Source organism: Cynocephalus volans, chromosome 2 (genome assembly GCF_027409185.1).
Source record: "Cynocephalus volans isolate mCynVol1 chromosome 2, mCynVol1.pri, whole genome shotgun sequence".
Classification (NCBI taxonomy): Eukaryota; Metazoa; Chordata; class Mammalia; order Dermoptera; family Cynocephalidae; genus Cynocephalus; species Cynocephalus volans.
This window is the reverse complement of record NC_084461.1, coordinates 174,448,003-174,472,245: the sequence shown is the minus strand read 5'-3', so window position 1 is coordinate 174,472,245 and position 24,243 is coordinate 174,448,003.

Genomic DNA, 24,243 nt, shown 5'->3' with positions numbered 1-24,243 from the left:
GGCTATTGTAAAGAGTGCTGCGATGAACATTGGGGAACAGGTATACCTTTGACTTGATGATTTCCATTCCTCTGGGTATATTCCCAACAGTGGGATGGCTGGGTCGTATGGTAGATCTATTTGCAATTGTTTAAGGAACCTCCATACCATTTTCCATAGAGGCTGCACCATTTTGCAGTCCCACCAACAATGTATGAGAGTTCCTTTTTCTCCGCAGCCTCGCCAGCATTTATCGTTCATAGTCTTTTGGATTTTAGCCATCCTAACTGGGGTTAGATGGTATCTCAATGTGGTTTTGATTTGCATTTCCCGGATGCTGAGTGATGTTGAGCATTTTTTCATATGTCTGTTGGCCATTTGGATATCTTCCTTAGAGAAATGCCTACTTAGCTCTTTTGCCCATTTTTTAATTGGGTTGCTTGTTTTCTTCTTGTAAAGTTGTTTGAGTTCCTTATATATTCTGGATATTAATCCTTTGTCAGATGTATATTTTGCAAATATTTTCTCCCACTCTGTTGGTTGTCTTTTAACTCTTTTAATTGTTTCTTTTGCTGTGCAGAAGCTTTTTAGTTTGATATAATCCCATTTGTTTATTTTTCCTTTGGTTGCCCGTGCTTTTGGGGTCTTATTCATGAAGTCTGTGCCCAGTCCTATTTCCTGAAGTGTTTCCCCTATGTTTTCTTTAAGAAGTTTTATTGTCTCAGGGTGTATATTTAAATCCTTAATCCATTTTGAGTTGATTTTAGTATACGGTGAGAGGTATGGATCTAGTTTCATTCTCCTGCATATCGATATCCAGTTATCCCAGCACCACTTGCTGAAGAGGCAGTCCCTTCCCCAGTGAATAGGCTTGGTGCCTTTGTCAAATATCAGATGGCAGTAAGTGTGTGGGTTGATTTCTGGATTCTCTATTCTATTCCATTGGTCAGTGTGTCTGTTTTTATGCCAGTACCATACTGTTTTGGTTATTATAGCTTTGTAGTATAGCTTAAAGTCAGGTAGTGTTATGCCTCCAGCTTTATTTTTTTTGCTGAGCATTGCTTTGGCTATTCGTGGTCTTTTATTGTTCCATATAAATGTCTGAATAGTTTTTTCCATTTCTGAGAAAAATGTCTTTGGAATTTTGATGGGGATTGCATTGAATTTGTATATCACTTTGGGTAGTATGGACATTTTCACGATGTTGATTCTTCCAATCCAAGAGCATGGAATATCTTTCCATCTTCTTGTATCCTCTCTAATTTCTCTCAGCAGTGGTTTGTAGTTCTCATTATAGAGATTTTTCACCTCCTTGGTTAACTCAATTCCTAAGTATTTTATTTTTTTGGTGGCTATTGTAAATGGGCAGGCTTTCTTGATTTCTCCTTCTGCATGTTCACTATTGGAGAAAATAAATGCTACTGATTTTTGTGTGTTGATTTTGTATCCTGCTACTGTGCTGAAATCATTTATCAATTCCAACAGTTTTTTTGTAGAGGTTTTAGGCTGTTCGATATATAGGATCATGTCATCTGCAAACAGGGACAGTTTGACTTCATCTTTTCCAATCTGGATGCCCTTTATTTCCTTCTCTTCTCTGATTGCTCTGGCTAGTACTTCCAACACTATGTTGAATAGGAGTGGTGAGAGTGGGCATCCTTGTCTAGTGCCTGTTCTTAAAGGAAAAGCTTTCAGCTTTTCCCCATTCAGGATGATATTGGCAGTGGGTTTGTCATATATGGCTTTAATTATGTTGAGATACTTTCCCTCTATACCTAACTTATAGAGGGTCTTTGTCATGAATGAGTGCTGAACTTTATCAAATGCTTTTTCAGCATCTATAGAGATGATCATATGGTCCTTGTGCTTGAGTTTATTAATATGGTGTATCACATTTATTGATTTGCGTATGTTGAACCAACCTTGCATCCCTGGGATGAATCCCACTTGATCGTGATGAATAATTTTTCGTATGTGTTGCTGTATTCTGTTTGCTAGTATTTTAGTGAGGATTTTTGCATCTATATTCATCAAGGATATTGGCCTGTAGTTTTCTTTTTTGGTTATATCTTTACCTGGTTTTGGTATCAGGATGATGTTTGCTTCATAGAATGAGTTTGGGAGATTTGCGTCCGTTTCAATCTTTTGGAATAGTTTGTAAAGAATCGGTGTCAATTCCTCTTTGAATGTTTGGTAAAATTCTGCTGTGAATCCATCTGGTCCTGGGCTTTTCTTTGTTGGGAGCCTTCTGATAACAGCTTCAATCTCCTTTATTGTTATTGGTCTGTTCAGATTTTCTACGTCTTCACGGTTCAGTTTTGGGAGCTTGTGTGTGTCCAGAAATTTATCCATTTCCTCCAGATTTTCAAATTTGTTGGCGTACAGTTGTTTGTAGTAGTCTCGAATGATTCCTTGTATTTCAGATGAATCAGTTGTAATATCGCCTTTTTCATTTCTAATTTTTGTTATTTGAGTCTTCTCTCTTCTTTTTTTTGTTAGCCATGCTAATGGTTTGTCAATTTTATTTATCTTTTCAAAAAACCAACTTTTTGATTCGTTGATCTTTTGAATTGTTTTTTGGTTTTCAATTTCATTCAGTTCTGCTCTGATCTTAATGATTTCTTTCCGTCTGCTAACTTTAGGATTGGATTGTTCTTGTTTTTCTAGTTCTTTAAGGTGAAGTGTTAGGTTGTTCACTTGCCATCTTTCCATTCTTCTGAAGTGAGCATTTAATGCAATAAATTTTCCCCTCAATACTGCTTTTGCAGTATCCCACAGGTTTTGGTATGATGTATCATTGTTTTCATTAGTTTCAATAAACTTTTTGATTTCCTGCTTGATTTCTTCTTGGACCCATATGTCATTAAGTAGAATGCTGTTTAATTTCCATGTGTTTGTATAGTTTCCAGAGTTTTGTTTGTTATTAATTTCTAGTTTTAATCCATTGTGGTCTGAGAAGATACATGGGATAATTCCAATTTTTTTGAATTTATTGAGACTTGATTTGTGACCTAATATGTGATCTATCCTGGAGAATGATCCATGTGCTGATGAGAAGAATGAATATTCTGAGGTTGTTGGGTGGAATGTTCTGTAGATATCTGCCAATTCCAATTGGTCTAGAGTCTTGTTTAGATCTTGTGTTTCTCTACTGATTCTTTGCCTAGATGATCTGTCTAATATTGACAGTGGAGTGTTCAGGTCCCCTGCTATTATGGTATTAGTGTCTATTTCCTTCTTTAGGTCTAATAGAGTTTGTTTTATAAATCTGGCTGCTCCAACATTGGGTGCGTACATATTTATGATTGTTATGTCTTCTTGATGGATCAGTCCTTTTATCATTAAGTAGTGTCCCTCATTGTCTCTTTTTATGGTTTTTAGTTTAAAGTCTATTTTGTCAGATAAAAGAATAGCCACTCCAGCTCGTTTTTCTTTTCTGTTTGCATGGTAAATCTTTTTCCATCCTTTCACTCTTAGTCTGTGTGAATCTTTATGGGTGAGGTGGGTCTCTTGTAGGCAGCATATAGTTGGGTCCTGCTTTTTGATCCAGTCAGCCAGTCTGTGTCTTTTAATTGGGGAATTTAAGCCTTTAACATTAAGAGTTGTTATTGAAAGGTGTTGATTTATTCCTAGCATTTTATTGGTTGTTTGGTTGTCTTAGGTGTCTTTTGTTCCTTGCTTTCTGATTTACTGTTTGGTTTCTTTGTTTGTTGGTTCCTTAGGTTGTAGATAGTGTTTTTGTTAGCTTGCTTTCTCTTCATGAATGCCATTTTTATTGTACTAGCGGGTTTAGATTTTTCTTAGGTTTTTATGGCAGTGGTAGTTATTTTTCAGGAACCAAACCCAGTACTCCCTTGAGGATTTCTTGTAAGGGTGGTCTTGTGGTAGTGAACTCCCGCAGTTTTTGTTTGTCTGAGAAATATACTATTTGCCCCTCATTTCGGAAGGATAGCCTTGCAGGGTAGAGTATTCTTGGCTGGCAATCTTTGTCTTTTAGTATTTTGAAAATATCATCCCATTCCTTTCTAGCTTTTAGGGTTTGTGATGAAAAGTCTGATGTTAACCTGATTGGGGCTCCCTTATAGGTGATTTGACGCTTCTGTCTTGCAGCTTTTAAGATTCTCTCTTTGTCTCTGAGTTTTGCCAATTTGACTATGACATGTCTTGGAGAAGGCCTTTTTGGGTTGAATACGTTTGGAGATCGTTGAGCTTCCTGGATCTGAAGATCTGTGATTTTTCCTATACCTGGGAAGTTTTCTGCCACTATTTTGTTGAATATGTTTTCAATGGAATCTCCATTTTCCTCCCCTTCTGGAATACCCATGACTCGGATATTTGAGCGCTTGAGGTTGTCTGATATCTCTCTCAGATTTTCTTCCATGTCCTTGATTCTTTTTTCTTTCTTTTTGTCTGCTTGTGTTATTTCAAACAGCCCATCTTCAAGTTCAGAGGTTCTCTCTTCAACTTCGACAAGCCTGCTGGTTAAACTCTCCGTTGTGTTTTTTATTTCGCTGAATAACTTCTTCAGTTCAGCAAGTTCTGCTACATTTTTTTTCAGGACATTGATTTCCTTGTATATTTCCTCTTTCAGATCCTGTATACTTTTCCTCATTTCATCATGATGTCTAGCTGAGTGTTCTTGTATCTCATTCAGTTTCCTTAGAATTATCACTCGAAATTCCTTGTCAGTTATTTCAAGGGCTTCTTGTTCTATAGGATCTAGAGTATGAGATTTATTAACTTTTGGTGGTGTACTTTCTTGATTTTTTGTATTTCTGGTGTCTTTTTTTTGGTGTTTATTCATTGTGGCAGGGGGTTTCACAGTCCACCGGTTTGAGACTAATGACTAACTAGGATGTTGCTGTGGTTGCCAATTTGGTATGGCTCCCACCGTGACTGCTCAGTTGGCCTCTAGTGTCTTGTGTGTGTGGTTGCCTCGGGTCTTGGGCTTCTCCGGGGATCCACCTTTCTGGTCAGCTTGTACTCTGCTGGGCTGGTGGATCACGTACCACAGGGTGTGTGATCTCTGTTGAGCTTTCACTTTCTGTACAGGACTTCTCCCCGTTCCGTGTGCTCTGGCCCAGGCTGTTAGATCGTGCAGTGGCGACCCCACCGGGTGTGTGGTTTCTGTCGAGTCTCCGCCTCCCTGGCCGCACGTCTCCCCCCTCTGTGCACACTGTGCTGGGCTGGGGCGTGTCTTCTGCACCCCTCGTCTATCAGCTGGGCCTTCAAGACCCTGCTCAGCACCGCCTCGCCCAGGAAGTCTACCAGGTTTCTGCTAGGCACAGACGACCGGTCTCTCTGGGTGCCTTTGTAGCACTGTGTAGATCTTTCTCGGGTCTTGTTCACCTTTGTATCCCCCCGGTATAAACCGAGTCTAGTGCCTGCCTGCAGCCTGCTCTCCGGCAGGTTCAAGCGGACCTGGGAACTCTCCTACCACACTATTCCCAACCAGAAATTCGTTAGGCTTTTTTCCAAACTGGTGGTCGCAGAGATGGTATCTGCCTCCCAGTAATAGGAAGTTTACCGGGGCCGGAGTCCAGGGTGTGGTGGAGTGACAGTCGGCCCGCCCGTACTTCCTAGCCCTCCCAAAACTGGTCGGGACGCCCCACAGCCCCAGCCCTGCCAGAGAACCGCGGAGGGAGTGGGAGAGGAGGTCGGCCCGCAGGGTCCGGAAAGCCCCACGCCAGGCCAAGCAAATGGGCTCAGTGATGGCCGAGCAGGGCAGAGCTGCCCGCACCTGGGAACATGGAGGCAGCACGGGGGCAATGAGTGGCCTGGTGGTGCAGGCGGGAGCCGCGTGGGCATCCACCCCCCGAACAGAGCTGTGCCAGGGATCACTCACAGTGCTGTGCCAGGTCGGGCGCTCGCTCTGTCTCTGGTTTGTTGCCTTCCGTGTTCTCGGCGCTGCCGCCTCGGGCTGTTCAGTCGCGGCGCCGCTCGGGTGCTCCCAGGAATCTTCTTAAATGCCGGCCTGAAACCTCGAATCCTGAATAGGGCAGCTGGCCGCCTTCAGTGCGGCCCCAGCCTCCGGGATCCTGGCTGCATCCACAGCAGCCCTGGCGCCGTGTTCCCTGTTCCAAGACTCACTTTTGCAGCTAAGAATCAGTTCTTTTCCTGCTCCACACTTCAAAGCTGTTGCCTGTAAATGAGGCAGCCTCTCCTGCCGGGGGCAAAGTGGCGTTGAGCCCCCACGACCGGCCAGCAGCAGCAGTCCTCCCTTAAGAGATGGCCAGAGGAAGGTCCACAAGTTTCCCGGCTGCCTGAGGCCCAGTGGCCACCTTTTCCACCTCAGCTACTCCGCGCCAGCCACCGCAGCCGCCGCCATCTTGAAACTCCTTGAGGATTTCTTGTAAGGGTGGTCGTGTGGTAGTGAACTCCCACAGTTTTTGTTTGTCTGAGAAATATACTATTTGCCCTTCATTTCGGAAGGATAGCCTTGCAGGGTAGAGTCTTCTTGGCTGGCAATCTTTGTCTTTTAGTATTTTGAAAATATCATCCCATTCCTTTCTAGCTTTTAGGGTTTGTGATGAAAAGTCTGATGTTAGCCTGATTGGGACTCCCTTATAGGTGATTTGACGCTTCTCTCTTGCAGCTTTTAAGATTCTCTCTTTGTCTCTGAGTTTTGCCAATTTGACTATGACATGTCTTGGAGAAGGCCTTTTTGGGTTGAATATGTTTGGAGATCGTTGAGCTTCCTGGATCTGGAGATCTGTGATTTTTCCTATACCTGGGAAGTTTTCTGCCACTATTTTGTTGAATATGTTTTCAATGGAATCTCCATTTTCCTCCCCTTCTGGAATACCCATGACTCGGATATTTGAGCGCTTGAGGTTGTCTGATATCTCTCTCAGATTTTCTTCAATGTCCTTGATTCTTTTTTCTTTCTTTTTGTCTGCTTGTGTTATTTCAAACAGCCCATCTTCAAGTTCAGAGTTTCTGTCTTCAACTTCGACAAGCCTGCTGGTTAAACTCTCCATTGTGTTTTTTATTTCGCTGAATAACTTCTTCAGTTCAGCAAGTTCTGCTACATTTTTTTTCAGGACATTGATTTCCTTGTACATTTCCTCTTTCAGATCCTGTATACTTTTCCTCGTTTCATCATGATGTCTAGCTGAGTTTTCTTGTATCTCATTCAGTTTCCTTAGAATTATCCCTCGAAATTCGTTGTCAGTTATTTCAGTGGCTTCTTGTTCTATGGGATCTAGAGTTTGAAATTTATTAACTTTTGGTGGTGTACTTTCTTGATTTTTTGTATTTCTGGTATCTTTTTTTTTGGTGTTTATTCATTGTGGCAGGGGGTTTCACAGACCACCGGTTTGAGACTAATGACTAACTAGGATGTTGCTGTGGTTGCCAATTTTGTATGGCTCCCTCCATGACTGCTCAGTTGGCCTCTAGTGCCTTGTGTGTGTGGTTGCCTCGGGTCTTGGGCTTCTCCGGGGAGCCACTTTTCTGGTCAGCTTGGACTCTGCTGGGCTGGTGGATCACGTACCACAGGGTGTGTGATCTCTGTTGAGCTTTCACTTCCTGTGGAGGACTTCTCCCTGTTCCTTGTGCTCTGGCTCAGGCTGTTGGATCGTGCAGTGGCGACCCCACCGGGTTTGTGGTTTCTGTCGAGTCTCCGCCTCCCTGGCCACACGTTTCCCTACTCTGTGCGCACTGTGCTGGGCTGGGGCGTGTCTTCTGCAACCCTCGTCTATCAGCTGGGCCTTCAAGACCCTGCTCGGCACTGCCTCGCCCAGGAAGTCTGCCAGGTTTCTGGTAGGCACAGATGACCGGTCGCTCTGGGTGCCTTTGTAGCACTGTGTAGATCTTTCTCGGGACTTGTTCACCTTTGTATCCCCCCGGCATAGACCGAATCTAGCGCCCACCTGCAGCCAGCTCTCCGGCAGGTTCAAGCGGACCTGGGAACTCTCCTACCACACTATTCCCAACCAGAAATTGGTTAGGCTTTTTTCCGAACTGGTGGCCACAGAGATGGTATCTGCCTCCCAGTAACAGGAAGTTTACTGGGGGCCGGAGTCCAGGGTGTGGTGGAGTGACAGTCGGCCCGCCTGTACTTCCTTGCCCTCCTGACACTGGCCAGAGACGCCACATGCCACCAGCCCCGCCAGAGAACCGCAGAGGGAGTGGGAGGGGAGGCTGGTCCGCAGGCTCCGGAAAGCCCCGCGCCGGGCCAAGCAAGTGGGAAGGCTCAGTGACGGCTGAGCCGGGCGGAGCTGCCAGGACCTGGGAAAATGGAGGCAGCCCCGGGGCGGTGAGTGGCCTGGTGATGCAGGCGGGAGCCGGGTGGGCATCAGCCTCCCGAACAGGGCTTGGCTAGGTATCGCTCACAGGGCTGTGCGAGGTCGGGTGCTCACTCTCTGCCTCTGGTTTGTCGCCTTTCCCGTTCTCGGCCGCTGCTGCCTCAGGCTGTTCAGTTGCGGTGTGGCTCGGGCGCTCCCAGGAATCTTCTTTAATGCTGGCCTGAAACCTCGAATCCTGAATAGGGCAGCTGGCCACCTTCAGCGCGACCCCGGCCTCCGGGATCCTGTCTGCATCCACAGCAGCCCTGGCGCCGTGTTCCCTGTTTCGAGACTCGCTTTTGCAGCTAAGAAACAGTTCTTTTCCTGCTCCACACTTCAAAGCTGTTGCCGGTAAATGAGGCAGCCTCTCCTGCCGGCGGCAAAGTGGCATTCAGCCCCCACGACCGGCCAGCAGCTGCGGTCCTCCCTTGAGAGATGGCAAGAGAGCCACACCATGACATCTCTGATCGAGGCCAAAGATCTCCATTTAGCAAATAGAAGAAAATGCACACCAATTCATCACCAACGAATTGTTAATTGTCCCAGTTGGTCATTAGGTAGCTACTGTTGGAAGTTAAACAACATGAGTAGTCATTGACATGAAGACATCCATCCATCTATATTTACTAAACATTTACTGTATCCAACACTATGCAAGGCTCTGCAGAAGAAGATACAAAATATAAAATATTGTTTTTGACCTCAAAATTTTCTAATGTTCTAATGTTCTAACTTCATTTTTTAAGGGAGAGCCTAAAAAAGTCTTCTTTATGAGCCTGCAGACCCTCTGATATCTACTATGTAATTGATATTTCTTTTCCTCTCATAAGAATGTTATGGTATTGACTCTATTATAGCTTTTTCTCAAGTTGGTCTCTTTAAGATCTATAGAGTCTCTTCCAGAATATACTATTCATAATGAAACAAAGAGAGAGAATATGTAAGCCTTGTAGAATGCCTTGAAGAAATCCTTTTCTTTCCAAATTTTTGTCACTTCCTATTTTGTGTTTCTACTGAAGAAGAGAGATGATTTTGTACCTCAAACAGGGTGAGAGATTTGATGTTTGGTCACTACATATGTGGTTTTTGCCCAGAGAAAATAAGTATCGGGTTTCAGACACCCACCCTCTTTGAAACAATTCATCTCTCATGCCCAGGGAACGTGTTTATGGAGTGTGAGCAAGTTGCTTTGAAATACTTCAACTTCGGAGAACCTGATTTAAAGTAATCTCAATTTCAGCAAGGACTGGAAGTGATCTAAATATTATTTGTGTTGGTTAACTTTTTCTCCAATTGGAATGAACAAACAATAAAATTCATTTTGACTAATCTTTGTATCACAGAGTCCTGAAATTTCACATGACGGCCATAAAAGAATCAGAGTAGGTCTCATGCTAGGCCGTATTGGGGCTGGGGAGTCCTTTCTAATTTTGCAGATCCCAGTACATTGCATCTATAGGGTATGTGGTTTAAATGAGGGATAATTAACCCCATGTAACTCCCCACCCTCACTTATAATGGTTAGAGTATATATGCATTGGGGATTCTACTGACATTTCCATCTGATTTTTTAAATTATTTAATTTTTAATTGACACATAATAATTGTAAATATTTATGGGGCACAGAGTTATATTTAAATACATCTAGACAATGTGTAATAATTGCATCAGGGTGATTCACATATTTATCACAGAAAAAATTTATTATTTCTTTGTGATGAGAGCATTTGAGCTTCTCTCTTTGAGCCATTCAAAAACATAAAATAATTTATTATTAGTAATAGATGACCAGCACTACTGTGGACCATTACAACATATTTTTCCTAACTGCAATTTTGTCTCTTTTAACAAATCTCTCCCTATCCCCCTTCCCACCCTTCCCAGACTCTAGTAACCTCATTTCTACTCTCTGCTTCTATGAGATCAACTTCTTTTAGCTCTCAAATATGAGTGAGAACATGCATTATTTGTCTTTCTGTGCATGGATTATTTCACTTAATATAATGTTCTCAAGGCTCATCCGTGTTGCCACAAATGACAGGATTTTGTTCTTTCTCATGGCTGAATAGTATTCCATTGTATACATATACCACATTTTCTTTATCCATTCATTTGTTGATGATCACCTAGGTTGATTCTATATCTTGGCTATTGTGAACAGTGCTGCAATAAATGAGGGGGTGTATATATCTCTTTGGTATATTAATTTCCTTTCTTTTGGATAAATACCCATTAGTGGGATTGCTGGCTCATATGGTAGTTCTATTTTTAGTTTTTTGAGGGACCTCCATAATGACTGTACTAATTTACACTCCCACCAACTATGTATAAGTGTTCTTTTTTCCCTGCATAGTCGCCAGCATTTATTATTATTATTTTTTGTCTTTTTGATAATGTCCATTCTAACTGGCATAAGATGGTATCTCATTGTGGTTTTAATTTTCATTTTCCTGAAAGAGATAAAAAAAAGCAATCACATTTATAATAGTTGCAAAAGAAATACCTAGGAATAAATTTAACCAAAGAGGTGAAAGAATTTCTACAATAAAAACTACAAAACACTGATGAAAGAAATTAAAGAGGACACAAAAAAATGGAAATATATTCCATGCTCATGGATTGGAAGAATTAATATTGTCAAAATGCCCATAATACCCAAAGCAAACAACAGACTCAATGCAATCCCCATAAAATACCGGTGATATTCCTCATGGAAATAGGAAAAAACAATCCTACAATTCATATGAAACAACAACAACAACAACAACAAAAACCAATAGCTAAAGCAATTCTGAGCAAAAGAAAAAACCTGGAGGCATAACACTACCTGCTTCAAAAATATTCCACAAAGCTATACTAATTAAAACAGTATTGTACTGGCATAAAGCAGACAAGTGGACCAATGAAATAGAACAGAATCCAGAAATAAATCTGCATATCGACAGTCAACTTATTTTTGACAAAGTTGCCCAGAGCATACATTTTGAAAAGGACAGCCTCTTCAATAAATTGTGCTGGGAAAATTGGATATTCCTTTGCAGAAGAATGAAACTAACTTGACCCCTATCTCTCACCATATACAAAAATAACTCAAAACAGATTAAAGACTTAAAATGTAAGACCTAATATTGTAAAACTACTAGAACAAAACATGGGGGACACCCTCCAAAACATTGGTCTGGGCAAATATTTTATGGATAAGACTTGTAAAGACAGGCAACAAAAGAAACAAAAGAATAAGTAGACAAATGGGACTATATCAAACTAAAAAGCTTCTGCACAGCAAAGGAAACAATGAACAGCATGAAGAGGCAATAATCTGCAGAATGGGAGAAAATATTTGCAGACTGTTCATCTGACAAGGGATTAGTATTCAGAATGTACAAGGAACACAAACAACTCAACAGCAAAAAAATAAATAATCTGATTTTAAAAAGTGCAACTGATCTGAATAGACATTTCTGAAAAGAAGATACACAAGTGGTCAACAGGTATATGAAAAAAATACTCAACATTACTAGTATCTAATTTTTTGATTTTAAATAGGATCCTCTTTTCATTTGTTTTGTTTTGCCAGTGGTGTTCATGAATAGTGAAAGTAGAAAGCCATTATTATTACTATTTTTTATTTTCACTCTGTATGTTAATACTAGGCTACACTTCAATGTACTAACAATTGTCACCAAGGCACAAAGTTTTAGTTAAGCTCACACATGATTATTTTTCACCAAACAGAGCCTAATTCATGAAATTGCTAATTGTACTTTCAGGTGCAGTTATCAGCGTGTAGTGTGTCATTAGCAATACAGCATGCACTATTAACGTGCTGTAATACCAGATTATATATGTAGTACAAACTTACGTATTGTCCTTTAATGACATCTATTCATACATTTAAAAAATGTTTACTGGTCACCAAGTCTGTGCAAGCTATTAGAATAATAATAGCTGCTGTAGTAGTAAATGAGTTTTATAGTTTAAAAAATTGAAGTTAATGTTTTTGCTCCATGTAAACGTCTAAATGTTGTTCAGCAAGTGTCCTTCCATGTGGCGATTAAGGAACTCAGGCTTCTTTTATATTGTGGTTCCATCACCCACTAGGTTCTCAGACTTCTTTATTTCCAACTGGTGATCGTGGAAAGGGAGGGTAGTGAAGACTCACCCTGCTCACTTCATAACCATTTCCACCTAGAAGTGACACAAGACACAAATCACTTTTATTGATGTCCCATTGATGAGAATTGTCCTGTGACCCACCCAGAGGAAGAGGGCTAGGAAATGCAGTCAATGTAGTACCCAGATGGTCACTTACAGTATCAGATCTATTTCATGGGAATCTTTGAGGGGTACTGGCCATCTCTTCCACAGCTAGACACTGTTTTAAGCACCAGGGATATAGCAGTTAAAAAAAAATGACAAAAATATCTGGTCTCATGAAGCATAAATTCTTGAATTTGAAATTTTTAAATTCTCCATGGGATGAGACAAACAAGAAAAATTAGTATGTTACAAAGTAATGATAGCTAAAGAGAAAATCTAAATCAGGAAAGGGGGGTAGAAAGCAAAGCACGGGGGTAGGGTTTGGAATTAGACAGAGTGGTCATAGAATACCTCTTTTAAAAAGTGGCATTTTGAGTAAGAAACTGAAGAACATGAGGGATCCAACCATGTGAATATCTACAGAAAAAAACATTTCAGGCAGAGTGAATAATGGGAGAAAGACACCAAGGCTGGGGAGGATAGTAGGAGATGACACCAGAATGGTAATGGTCAGGCCATATAGTGTTGGGCCATTTAGGTCATAGTAAGGATCTTGGCTTTTTAAAAAATTATTTGCAAATAACTTTATTGAGTTACAGTTTTTATAAAATAAAATGCACCCATAGGGTGTATTTTGACAAATGTATCCATGCATACACCCAAGTAACCACCACCACAGTGAAGATATGGAACATTTTTATTAACGCCCAACAGTGTCTCTATTTATCGTCAATCCCTGCTGCATCCCAGGCCCCTGGCACCACTGATGTGCCTTCTGTCATCATGGATTTGTCTGCTTCTTCTAGGATTTCACATAAATGGACTCAAACAGTATGTGCTCTTCTGTGTCTGGATTCTTTCGTTCAGCATAATGGTTTTGAGATTCATCAACATCGTGGTCAGTATCAGTAGCTATCCTTCTAACTGTCACTGTATGAATCCCATTACATGGATATACCACAGTTTGCTTAATCTTTCACCTATTAAGAGGCATTTGAGTTGTTGATAATTTGGGGCTGTTATGAGTAAATCTGCTACGAACATAGTGCACAGTTCTTTGTTAGCGGACATGTTTTTATTTCTTTTGCCTCTAAAAGTGGAATTGCTGGGACTGTAGAGAAAGTGTATGTTTAACTTTAAGCACACTGCCACTGTTTTCCACAGAGGCCACGCCATTTTACACCTTTACCAGCAATGAATGGGAGTTCCAGTTGCTCCATGTCATCACCAATCTTTGTGGTTGGCAGTCTTTTGAATTTAAGCCATATTAGTGGGTGTGTAGTACTATATTATTGTAGTCTTAGTTTGCATTAATCTAATGAAATAATGTTGACCATCCTTTCATGTGTTTTTGGTCATTTATATATCTTCTTTTTTGAAATTTCTGTTAAAATATTTTGCCCATTTAAAAAAAATTGTCTTGAGTTTTTAAAAAAAAAATGGTTTCTGGATATAAATCCTTTGTCAGATATATGTAAATATTTTCTTCTAGTCTATGGTTTGCCTTTTATTTTTCCTAACACTTACATTATCTTTCAAAGGGTACATATTCTTAATTTTGACAAAATAAAATGTATTCAATTTTTATATAATTAATGCCTTTTGTGTCCTAGGAAATCTTTGCTTATATTTTGTAGATTTTCAAATTTTAAAGATTTCCTTCTTTCTGTTAGGATTTTGTTTTGTTTTGTTTCAATTTTAGATTTTATCTTTAGATTGATGATCCACTTTAAGTTAATTTTGGTGTATGGTATGAGTTGAGGGTTAACTTTTTTTTTTTTTTTTTTGCAATGCAGATATCTGGTTGTTTAGGAACAATTTGTTAAGAGGACTATTCTTTCCTCATTGAATTACCTTGGCACCTTTGTTGGAAATCAATTTACCATAAATGTGTAACTCTATTTCTGGATTCTCTATTCTGTTCTATTCATCCACAAATCAAATTTTCACCATTAACACATTGTCTTCATTTCTATTGCTTTATTTTAAGTCTTGAAATCAAGTAGTTAACTACTTGATTTAACTACTTAACCTTCTAACTTTATTCTGTTTTTCAAAATTGTTTTACTATTTTAGGCTCTTTGAAGCTTGTTATTTCCTACCAAAAAGACTTCTCAGATTTTAACTGAGGTTGTATCGACTACATACAGATCATTTTGTTTACACCCCACCAATATTGAGTCTCTCAAACTGTAAATATGGTATACCTCTCTATTTAAATCTTCTTTAATTTCCTCAGCAAAGTTATGCTGTTCTTAGTGTATATGTCTTGTACACATTTTGTTAAATTTATCCCTATGTATGCCATATTTTTTGAAGCTACTATAAATTATATTTCTAAAATTTTTATTTTCTAATTTTTCATTGCTGGTATATAGAAAAACTGCTGATGTTTGAGTATTGATCTTGTATACCACACCCTTGCTCAATTCACCTGTTAGTTCAAGTAGCTTTTTTCATGGGGCCTTATATATCATATTAAGTGTTTTGGCTTTTATGCTGAGTGAGATGAGAAGTGATAGATGAAGTTAGAGCCAGCAGATCCTGCTGATGAGCCACCTGGTGTGTATCATGGATTAAATTTTGTTTCCCCCAGATTTGAATGTGTTAGAGGCTTGGTCCTCACTGTGACAGTGTTAAGAGGGTGGGAAATCCTATTATGGTAATTGAAAGGTGGGGCCTTGAAGAGGTGATTAGATTGTAGGACCGTGCTATAGTGAGTGGATTAATAATAGTGGTCAGGGGCATGATTTGGAAGGCTTTTAAAGGAGAGTGAATGAGAAGGTTAGTCTCTCTGCTCTGCTATTTTCTGCCATGTGAGACTACTGGGTCACTGTTGCCAGCACCAAGACCCTCACTAGATGTGTTCCCTGGACTTTGGACTTCCCAGCCTCCAAAACTGTAAGCAATAAATTTCATTTTCTTATAAATCACCTAGTTCCAGGTATTTCTGTTATGAGCAAAAGAAATGGACTTAAATAGGGTGGTATGAGAGGACAAATTTTTAGAGTTTAATTTTTCACCATGTTAAAGGTAAACATTTAAGGCTGTTAGATAATGAATCTGGAGGTCAGAGAGAGTTCATTGATAAACATATGCATTTGGAATCACTAGCTTATGAATGATAGTTAAGCCATGAAACTTTTTCAGATCACCAACATTTACAGGTTGATGGTGAAGAATCAGCAGCTGAGTTTGAAAAGAAGCTAGAGAGTATGGAGTGTGGTACTCTGGAAGCAAGAGAGGAAAGCATTTTAAGTGACATGGTCTACTGTATCAAATATCGCTATCGATAAAATAAGATGAAGGCTGAGATAAACCCTTGAAATAATAGAGGTTATTGGTGACCTTGACAAGCAGTTTTGGTGGAGTGTTGGGAGTGAAAGCCTGATTGGAGTGTGTTGAGAAGAGAAAATAGAGACAGTGAATACAGAAACTCTTTTAAGGAATTTTACTCAAAGGAGAGAAATAGAGCAAAAGATGGAGGTTGGGGATCAATATGTCAAGATGGTGGCCTAGAGGTGCCCTGGGTGAGTTCCTCTCACAAAAAAGGGCCAGAGCTACTAACAAACTGGTAAATATTGACAGGAACATCTGTAGGAGAGTGCAGGAGTGCATCAGGAGACTGGTGAGACCCCTGTGGAGCATGAAAACCCAGGATGGCAGCATAGAGAGGAGAGAGCAGCCCATGGCCTCAGCTGCCATGTCTCTGCCACTGCGATTAGTGCATGAGTGACTTTCACTTGCAGGGAAAATATAAACAGAAGAACCACACCAACCCTCAACCTTACCACAGAGGCCTGCAGTTCTTCTGCAGGAGAATTCACCACCCCTGCAAGCCCTGAGCCAAGTGTGGGAAGATGCCTAGAATATACACACTACCTCTCTCTACAACAGGAGCACATACTGTGCCACACTTGTGACCCAAACCAGTGCAGGATCTTGAAATTAGAACCATTGCAGGAGCATGCCCTGCCCTGGGGCCAGTAGCTGTGATGCTTCCCCAGCCTTAAGACTCCATGGTCATCCCAGCACACTCACAGGAGAGACTACAATGCCCTGATTTCAGCAGCTTGAGGCCTGGACCCAAGTTCAGCTGAGACCCCAGCCCTGCGTGTTTGGGTGTCCAACCCCAGGTCTGTTGAACTGATGCACCCCAGCATCCCTGGCCAGAGATCAGACAGGCAGGACACCCCTGACCCCCCACCAATCGATTGAGTTCTGTGTACCCAAGCTCCCAACCCAGAAAAATAACTCACCAGTCCCTACCCTAATGAAGACACTCCTGGGACAGTGAAAGTAAAGTGCATTCATGCCTTCCCAGAGAAGCAACCAGAAGGTCTTGCCCTTAATAGTCCTGCCTAGAGACCTTGTCCACCATCTGAGAAGCAGCTGCTGGAACTCCTTCTGAAGCCATGTCTAGTGGCCTCACCCCTGCCCCAGAAGCAGCTCATAGGGCCCCCTGTCATCAGGCCTTCTCTGTGTCTTTGTATACTACTTGAGAAGTGGTTGGCTGGACACCCTCTGCAGCCCCATCAAGTGGCCTCACACTCTACCTAATTGAAACCTAAAGACACGTTTGCAGGTGAACCCCACACAAGTTCAAAGAGGTGTCTCTTCCACCAGATGTACAGATGTCAATGCAGGGAAACAAGGAACATGAAAAAACAAGGAAAAATGACACCACCAAAGAAATACAATAATGCCCCAATAACTGATCCCAAAGAATTGGAAATTACCAACATGCTGGAAAAGGAATTCAAATAATCTTAAGGAAATTCATTGAGATGCAAGAGAATACAAACAATCCCATGAAATCAGAAAAACAATCCATGATCTGAATGAGAAATTTAACAGAGATAGATATCATAAGAAAAACAAACAGAAATCTTGGAATTGAGGAATACAGTGAATGAAATAAAAAACAGATCTGAGGGTCTCAACAACAGACTAGATCATGCAGGTAAATAATTTCTAATCTTCAAGAAAATGGTTTTAAAATAACCCAGGAAGTAAAAAAAAAAAAAAAAAAGAATTTAAAAAACTGAACAATGTCTACAAGATTTGTGGGATACTATCAAGCAAAAAATATTTGAATAATGTATATTCCAGAAGGAGGAAGCAAAAAAAAGAGATGGCAAGCATATTTAATAAAATATTAGCTGAAAAATTCCCTAGTCTTGGGAAAGATATGAACACCCAAATCCAGGATGCTCAAAGGTCCCCAAATAGATTCAACCCAAAAAGGCCTTCTTCAAGACACACTGTCGACAAACTGTCAAAAGTTAAAGACAAAGAGAATTCTAAAAACAGTAGGAGAGGAGCATCAAGTCACTTATATGAGAATACCTATTAGAGTAACAGAAGAATTCTCAGCAGAAATTCTACAGGTCAGGAGAGAATGGGATAATATATTCAAAATACTGACAAAAAACCCTACCAGCCAAGAATATCATACCCAGCAAAGCTATCCTTCAGGAATGAAGGAGAAATAAAGTTTTTCTTAGACAGATCAACAAAAGTGAGAGGAATTCATCACCACCAGACCAGCCTTATAAGAAATACTTATAGAAGTCCTATATCTAGAAGAGAAGAAATGATAGCAACCATCATGAAAACATCTGAAAATATAAAACTTACTGGTAGAATAGATACACAAATTAGAAAGAGAATCAAACCTTATCAATACAGAAAACCACCAAACTGCAGTATAAACAATAAAAAAGAAAGAAAGAAACAAAATATACACAAAACAAACAGAAAACAACCAACAAAATGACGGGAATAAGACCCCACATATTAACAATAACATTGAATGTAAATGAATTAAATGCTTCAATAAAAAGACATATACTGGCCAAATGGATATAAAAAAGTGACCCATCCACATGCTGCCTGTAAGAAATGCATCTTACCTACAAAAACAAACATAGGCTAAAAGTGAAACAATGAAAAAAGATATTCCATGAAAATGGAAAACAAAAGTGAACAGAAGACAGAAGTAGCCATACTTAGCTAAAGCAGACTTTAAATCAAAATCTATCCTAAGACATGAGGAAGGGCATTATATAATGATAAAGAGATCAATACGGCAAAAAGAAATAACAATTACAAATATATATATATATATATATATATATGCACCTAATACTGGAGAAAGCAGTTGGGGACTTTAACAACCCACTAACAGCATCGGACAGATCATTGAGACAGAAAACCAACAAAGATATATTGGATTTCAATGGCTCCATAGACTAGATGGACCTAACAGACATTTATAGAACATATCATCCAACAGCTGCAGAATATATATTCTCATCAGTACAGGGAACATTCTCTAGGATTGACCATACACTGGGCCACAAAACTTTTCTCCACAAGTTAAAAAAAAATTGAAATCATTTCAAGTATCTTTTCTGACCATAATGGAATAAAAGTAGAAATGAATAATAAAAACTTTCAAAACTACACAAACACATAGAAATTAAACAACATGCTCCTGAATGACCAATGGGTCAAAGAAGGGATTAAGAAGGAAATAAAAAAAAAAATTCTTGAAACAAATAAGGACAAAACCACAACATACCAAAACCTGTGGGATACAGCCAAGGAAGTAATAAGAGGAAAGTTTATAGCAATAAATGCCTACATCAAAAAATAGAAATATTTCAAATAAACAACCTAACAATGCACCTGAAGGAACTAGAAAAGCAAGAGCAAACCAAATCCCAAATAAGTAAAAGAAAGGAAATAATAATAATCAGAGCAGAAATAAATAAAATTGAGACTAAAAAGACAATGCAAAAGATCAATAAAACAAAAAGTTGGGTTTTGTTTTGAAAAGATAAACAAAATAAGCAAGCCATTAGCCAGGCTAACCAAAAAAAAAAGAGAAGAGACTCAAATAAAATCAGAAATGGAAAAGGAGGCATTTCAACTGATACCACTGAAATGCAAAATATCACAGACTATTATGAACAGCTATATGCCAGTAAATACAAAAACCTAGAAAAAATGGATACATTTCTGGACACATATGATCTACCAAGACTGCACCAAGAAGAAACAGAAAACCTGAATAGATCAATAACAAGTAATGAGATTGAATCAGTAATAAAACATCTCCCAACTAAGAAAAACCCAGGACTGGATGCCTTTACCATTGAATTCTACCAAACATTTAAAGAAGATCTAATACCAATACTTCTTAAACTATTTTGAAATATTGAAGTAGATGGAATTCTTCCAAACTCATGCTATGAAGTCAGTATTACCCTGACACACAAACCAGGCAAGGACACAACACAAAAAAGGAAACTATAGGCCAATATCCCTCATGAAGACAGATGCAAAAGTCCTCAATAAAATACTAGCAAACTGAATCCAACAGTACATCAAAAAGATTACACACCATGATCAAGTGGGATTTATCCCAGGGATACAAGGGTGGTTCAAATCAATAAGTGTGATACAACACATCAACAGAATGAAAGAAAAAGATATGAAAAAGCTTTTATAAAATTCAACATCCATTCATGATAAAAACTCTCAACAAATTAGGTGTAGAAGGAAGGTATCTCAATAAAATGAAGGCCATGTATGACAAACCCACAGCTAATATCATACTGAACAGGAATGGTGAGAACTAGAATGAGACAAGGATGCCCATTCTCATCACTTTTATTCAATATAATATTAGGAGTCCTAGCCAGAGTGATTAGGCAAGAGAAAGAAATAAAGGGCATCCTCCTAATTAAAGGAGGAAGTCAAATTTTCTCTGTTTTCAGATGATATGATTTTATATGTACACAAACCCAAAGGCTCTATCAAAAAACTCCTAGACCTGATAAACAAATTCAGTGAAGTTGCAGGATACAAAATCAACACACAAAAGTCAGTAGCATTTTTGCACACCACCAATAAACTTGCAGAAAAAGAAATCAAGGAAGCTATCCTACCTACAACAACAACAACAACAAAAATATGCAGGAATAAATTTAACCAAGGAATTGAAAGATCTCTACAATGGAAACTATGAAACACTGATCAAAGAAATTACAGAAGACACACAAAAGTGGAAAGACATCCCATGCTTACAGATTGGAAGAATTAGTATTGTCAAAATGACTGTACTACCCAAAGTGATCTACAGAGCCAGTGCAATCCCCCTCAAACTACCAATGACATACACAGTTCACAGATATAGAAAAAAACAATTCAAAACTATAAGTGGAATAATAAGAGATTCCAAATAGCAAAAGCAATCTTGAGTAAAAAGAACCAAGTGGGGAGCATCACACTCCCTGACTTCAAAATATACTACAAAGCTTTAATAATCAGAACAACATGGTACTGGCACAAAAACAGACACATAGACCAATGGAACAGAATAGAAAATTCATAAATAAATCCATGTACCTATAGCCAACTGATGTTTTACAAAGGAGCCAAGAACATATATTAGGGAAAGGACAGTCTCTTCAATAAGTGGTGCTGGGAAAATTAGAGATCAGTATGCATAAAAATGAAACTACACCTCTACCTCTCACCATATATCAAAACCAACTTTTGAGCCTTGGCTCAAAACTATAAAACTTCTAGAAGAAAACACAGGGGAACACTTCAGGACATAGGACTGGGCAAAGATTTTATGAATAAGACTTCTAAAGCACAGGCAACAAAAGCAAAATTAAACAAATGAGATTACATCAAACTAAAAAGTTTCTGCACAGCAAAGGAAGCAATCAACAAAGTGAACAGACAACCTAAAGAATGGAAGAAAGTATTTGCAAACTATGCCTCTGACAAAGGATTAATATCGAGAATATACAAAGAATTCAACTCAATGATAAAAAACCAAATAATCCAATTAAAAAATAGTCAAATGAGCTGAAAAGACATTTCTCAAAAGGAAACATTCAAATGGCCAACAGGTGTATGAAAAAATGCTCAACATCACCAATCATCAGAGAAATGAAAATCAAACCTCAATGAAATATCATCTCACCCCAGTTAGAATGGCTATTATCAGAAAGACAGAAAATAATTGCTGACAAGGATGCGGAGAAAGGTGAACTCTTATACATTGTTGTTGAAAATGTAAATTAGTACAGCCATTGTGGAAAACAGTATGAAGTTTTATCAAAGAACTATAGATAGAACTATCAATCAATCCAACAATCACACTACTGCATATACATCCAAAGAAAGGAAATCATCATGTTGAAGGGATACCTACACACCCATGTTTATCATGGCTCTATTCACAATAGCCAAGAGTTGAAACCAACCTAAATGTCCATCAGTGGATGACTGGATAAAGAAAATGTGTAAGATATACACAATGAAATTCTGCCATTTGCAGCAACTTGGATGAGTGTGGAGAAAATTATGTTAAATGAAATAATCCAGGCACAGAAAGAGAAATACCACATGTTCTCACTCATGTGGAAGCTAAAATAAGAAGTAGAGAGTAGAATAGTGGTTGCTAGAGACTGATAAGGGGAAGGGGAGGGTGGGGATAGGATGGTTAATGGATGCAAAATTGTAGGGAGATAGGAGGAATAAGATCTAGTGCTGTATAGCAATATAGGGAGACCGCAGCCAACAACAAATTACTGTAGAAATTCAAGTAGCTAGTCAAGAAGATGTTAAATGTCCCCAACACAAAGAAGTGACAAATGTTTGAGGTGCTGGATATACTAAACACCCTGATTTGACCATTGCACACTGTGCAAATGTACCCAACTATCATATTGTACTTCATAAATGTATACAATCATCATGGGCCAATTAAGAACAAATAAATTAAAAATAAAAAATACTTCAGTGGCAGAAGTGAATTAGAGGTTACCAGAAATGGGGCGGGGGGAGTGAGGAATAATGAGAAGTTACCACTTAATGGGTACAGAGTTTCTGTTTAGGATGATGAAGAAGTTTTGGAAATAGAGGTAGTGGTTACACAGCACTGTGAATGTAATTGATTCCATGCAATTGTATGTTTAAAAATGCTAAAAATGGAAGTTCTTATGTTATATATGTTTTACCACAATAACAACAACATAGTTGGAGGTTGGAGTCAAGAGAGATTGTGTGTGTGTGCGTGCGTGCGTGCGTGTGTTTTGTTTGTTTTCGGTTTCAAGGAAAGAAAAACACTGCATATTTTTATGCTGCCTTGGGTGATCTGGCATGATCCCACATGATAGAGAAGAGAGAGGGAAGACCTGCTGGAGCTTTGAGCAGGTTTTGAACAGGTGTGAGGAATGGGATCTAGGGGATAAGACAGGGAATGGCCTTCTTGGGAAGCACAGATGCTCGTCTTCGGTGACAGGAGAGAAGGGAGAGAATGTACATGCAGGCAGATGTTAAGGTGTGGTGGGAACTTGCAGATATTCTCTTCTTATTGTTTTCGTTTTCTCATTGAATTCAGTTAGCTGGGATAATTGTTGTAAAATATTTAGAAAAGTGCCTAGCGTATGGTAAGTGTTAGGTCACTCTTTGTTAAATAGGTACCTTTTCCTGGTTCCCTAGAATCTAATAATAGAATAATGATGATTGAATATAGACTTTCATTTTTAAAGTTTGAGTTCACAGGCCTTGAGCTAGAATGAGCACCTGAGGTTGGGCTATTAGTGTTACCTGGAAGGAATGGTGATCTTTTGAAATAACTGCTACATGTGAATTCCTGTAGCTTCTACCGTATCTATTCATGTAATGATGGGAGACCTTCCTTTTGTCTAAATGATGAATGCCTTTAGGCATTGGCCTGTGGTTTTTGGCTAAATAGATGGGAAGGCTTATTAGTTTTATGAATAGATAACAAAAGAAAATGGACATGTTTTCAACATTTACCACGTAAAGGGTGTTGTGCTAAGTGCTTTATATTTGCTATTTTCTTTAGTGCACCCAACAACCTTGTGTGGAAGATCTTATCATGCACATTTTACATATGTGGAAAAACCCAATGAGCAGCAAATCACTTGGTAAAATTAGACACTAGGTTTTCTTACTCTAATTGTCATGCTCTTCTATTCCACCTGCTCCTACTGCCTCTGCTGTAAGTTATCACTGAGCAATTCACAAGAGCACGGGGCTGTTATCAGGCAACACCAGCTCTTGTTCCAGCTCTTCCACTCATGGGTGATTGAGCTTGGGAAGTTAATCATCTCTTTGGATTTTTCATCTGCATTCTATGAAGTCAGATGATCTTTACCCTCTCTTCCAGCTCTAATACTCTGAGATTTTTAATATTTCTATGACTGTCATCTTGCACTACCCATATTTTTTAAACATCTAGGTCAGGACTCCCTAGGTGAAAAGGTGATTACAGATTTAATCAAGGCAGAGCTTGGGGCAGCTGTGGATGGCAGGAAGCTACCACCTATTGCTTTTCTTTCCATGACTTTCCAGCAGGTTACCAGAAAGATTAAATATCTGAAGCTCCTCCTGCCTCGGCTCCAGGAATAGCCACAAGGAAACCTGCTGGATCTAAGTTGCAGCCTCCCCTGGCTCCCAGAACACTTGTCTAAGGGCCTGAAGGGCTAGTTTTAGTGCCTGGTATTTATTGTCTTTGCGGAACCTTGGCCCAGAGCCTGGAGCCTAGGCAAGCAGGGTGAGTGATTAGACATGGGACTCTCACACATCTAACTTTAAAAAATCTCAATTACATCAGAAAGAGGGTTCGGGGTGATGGATGGGGTCCTGGAGACAATAATG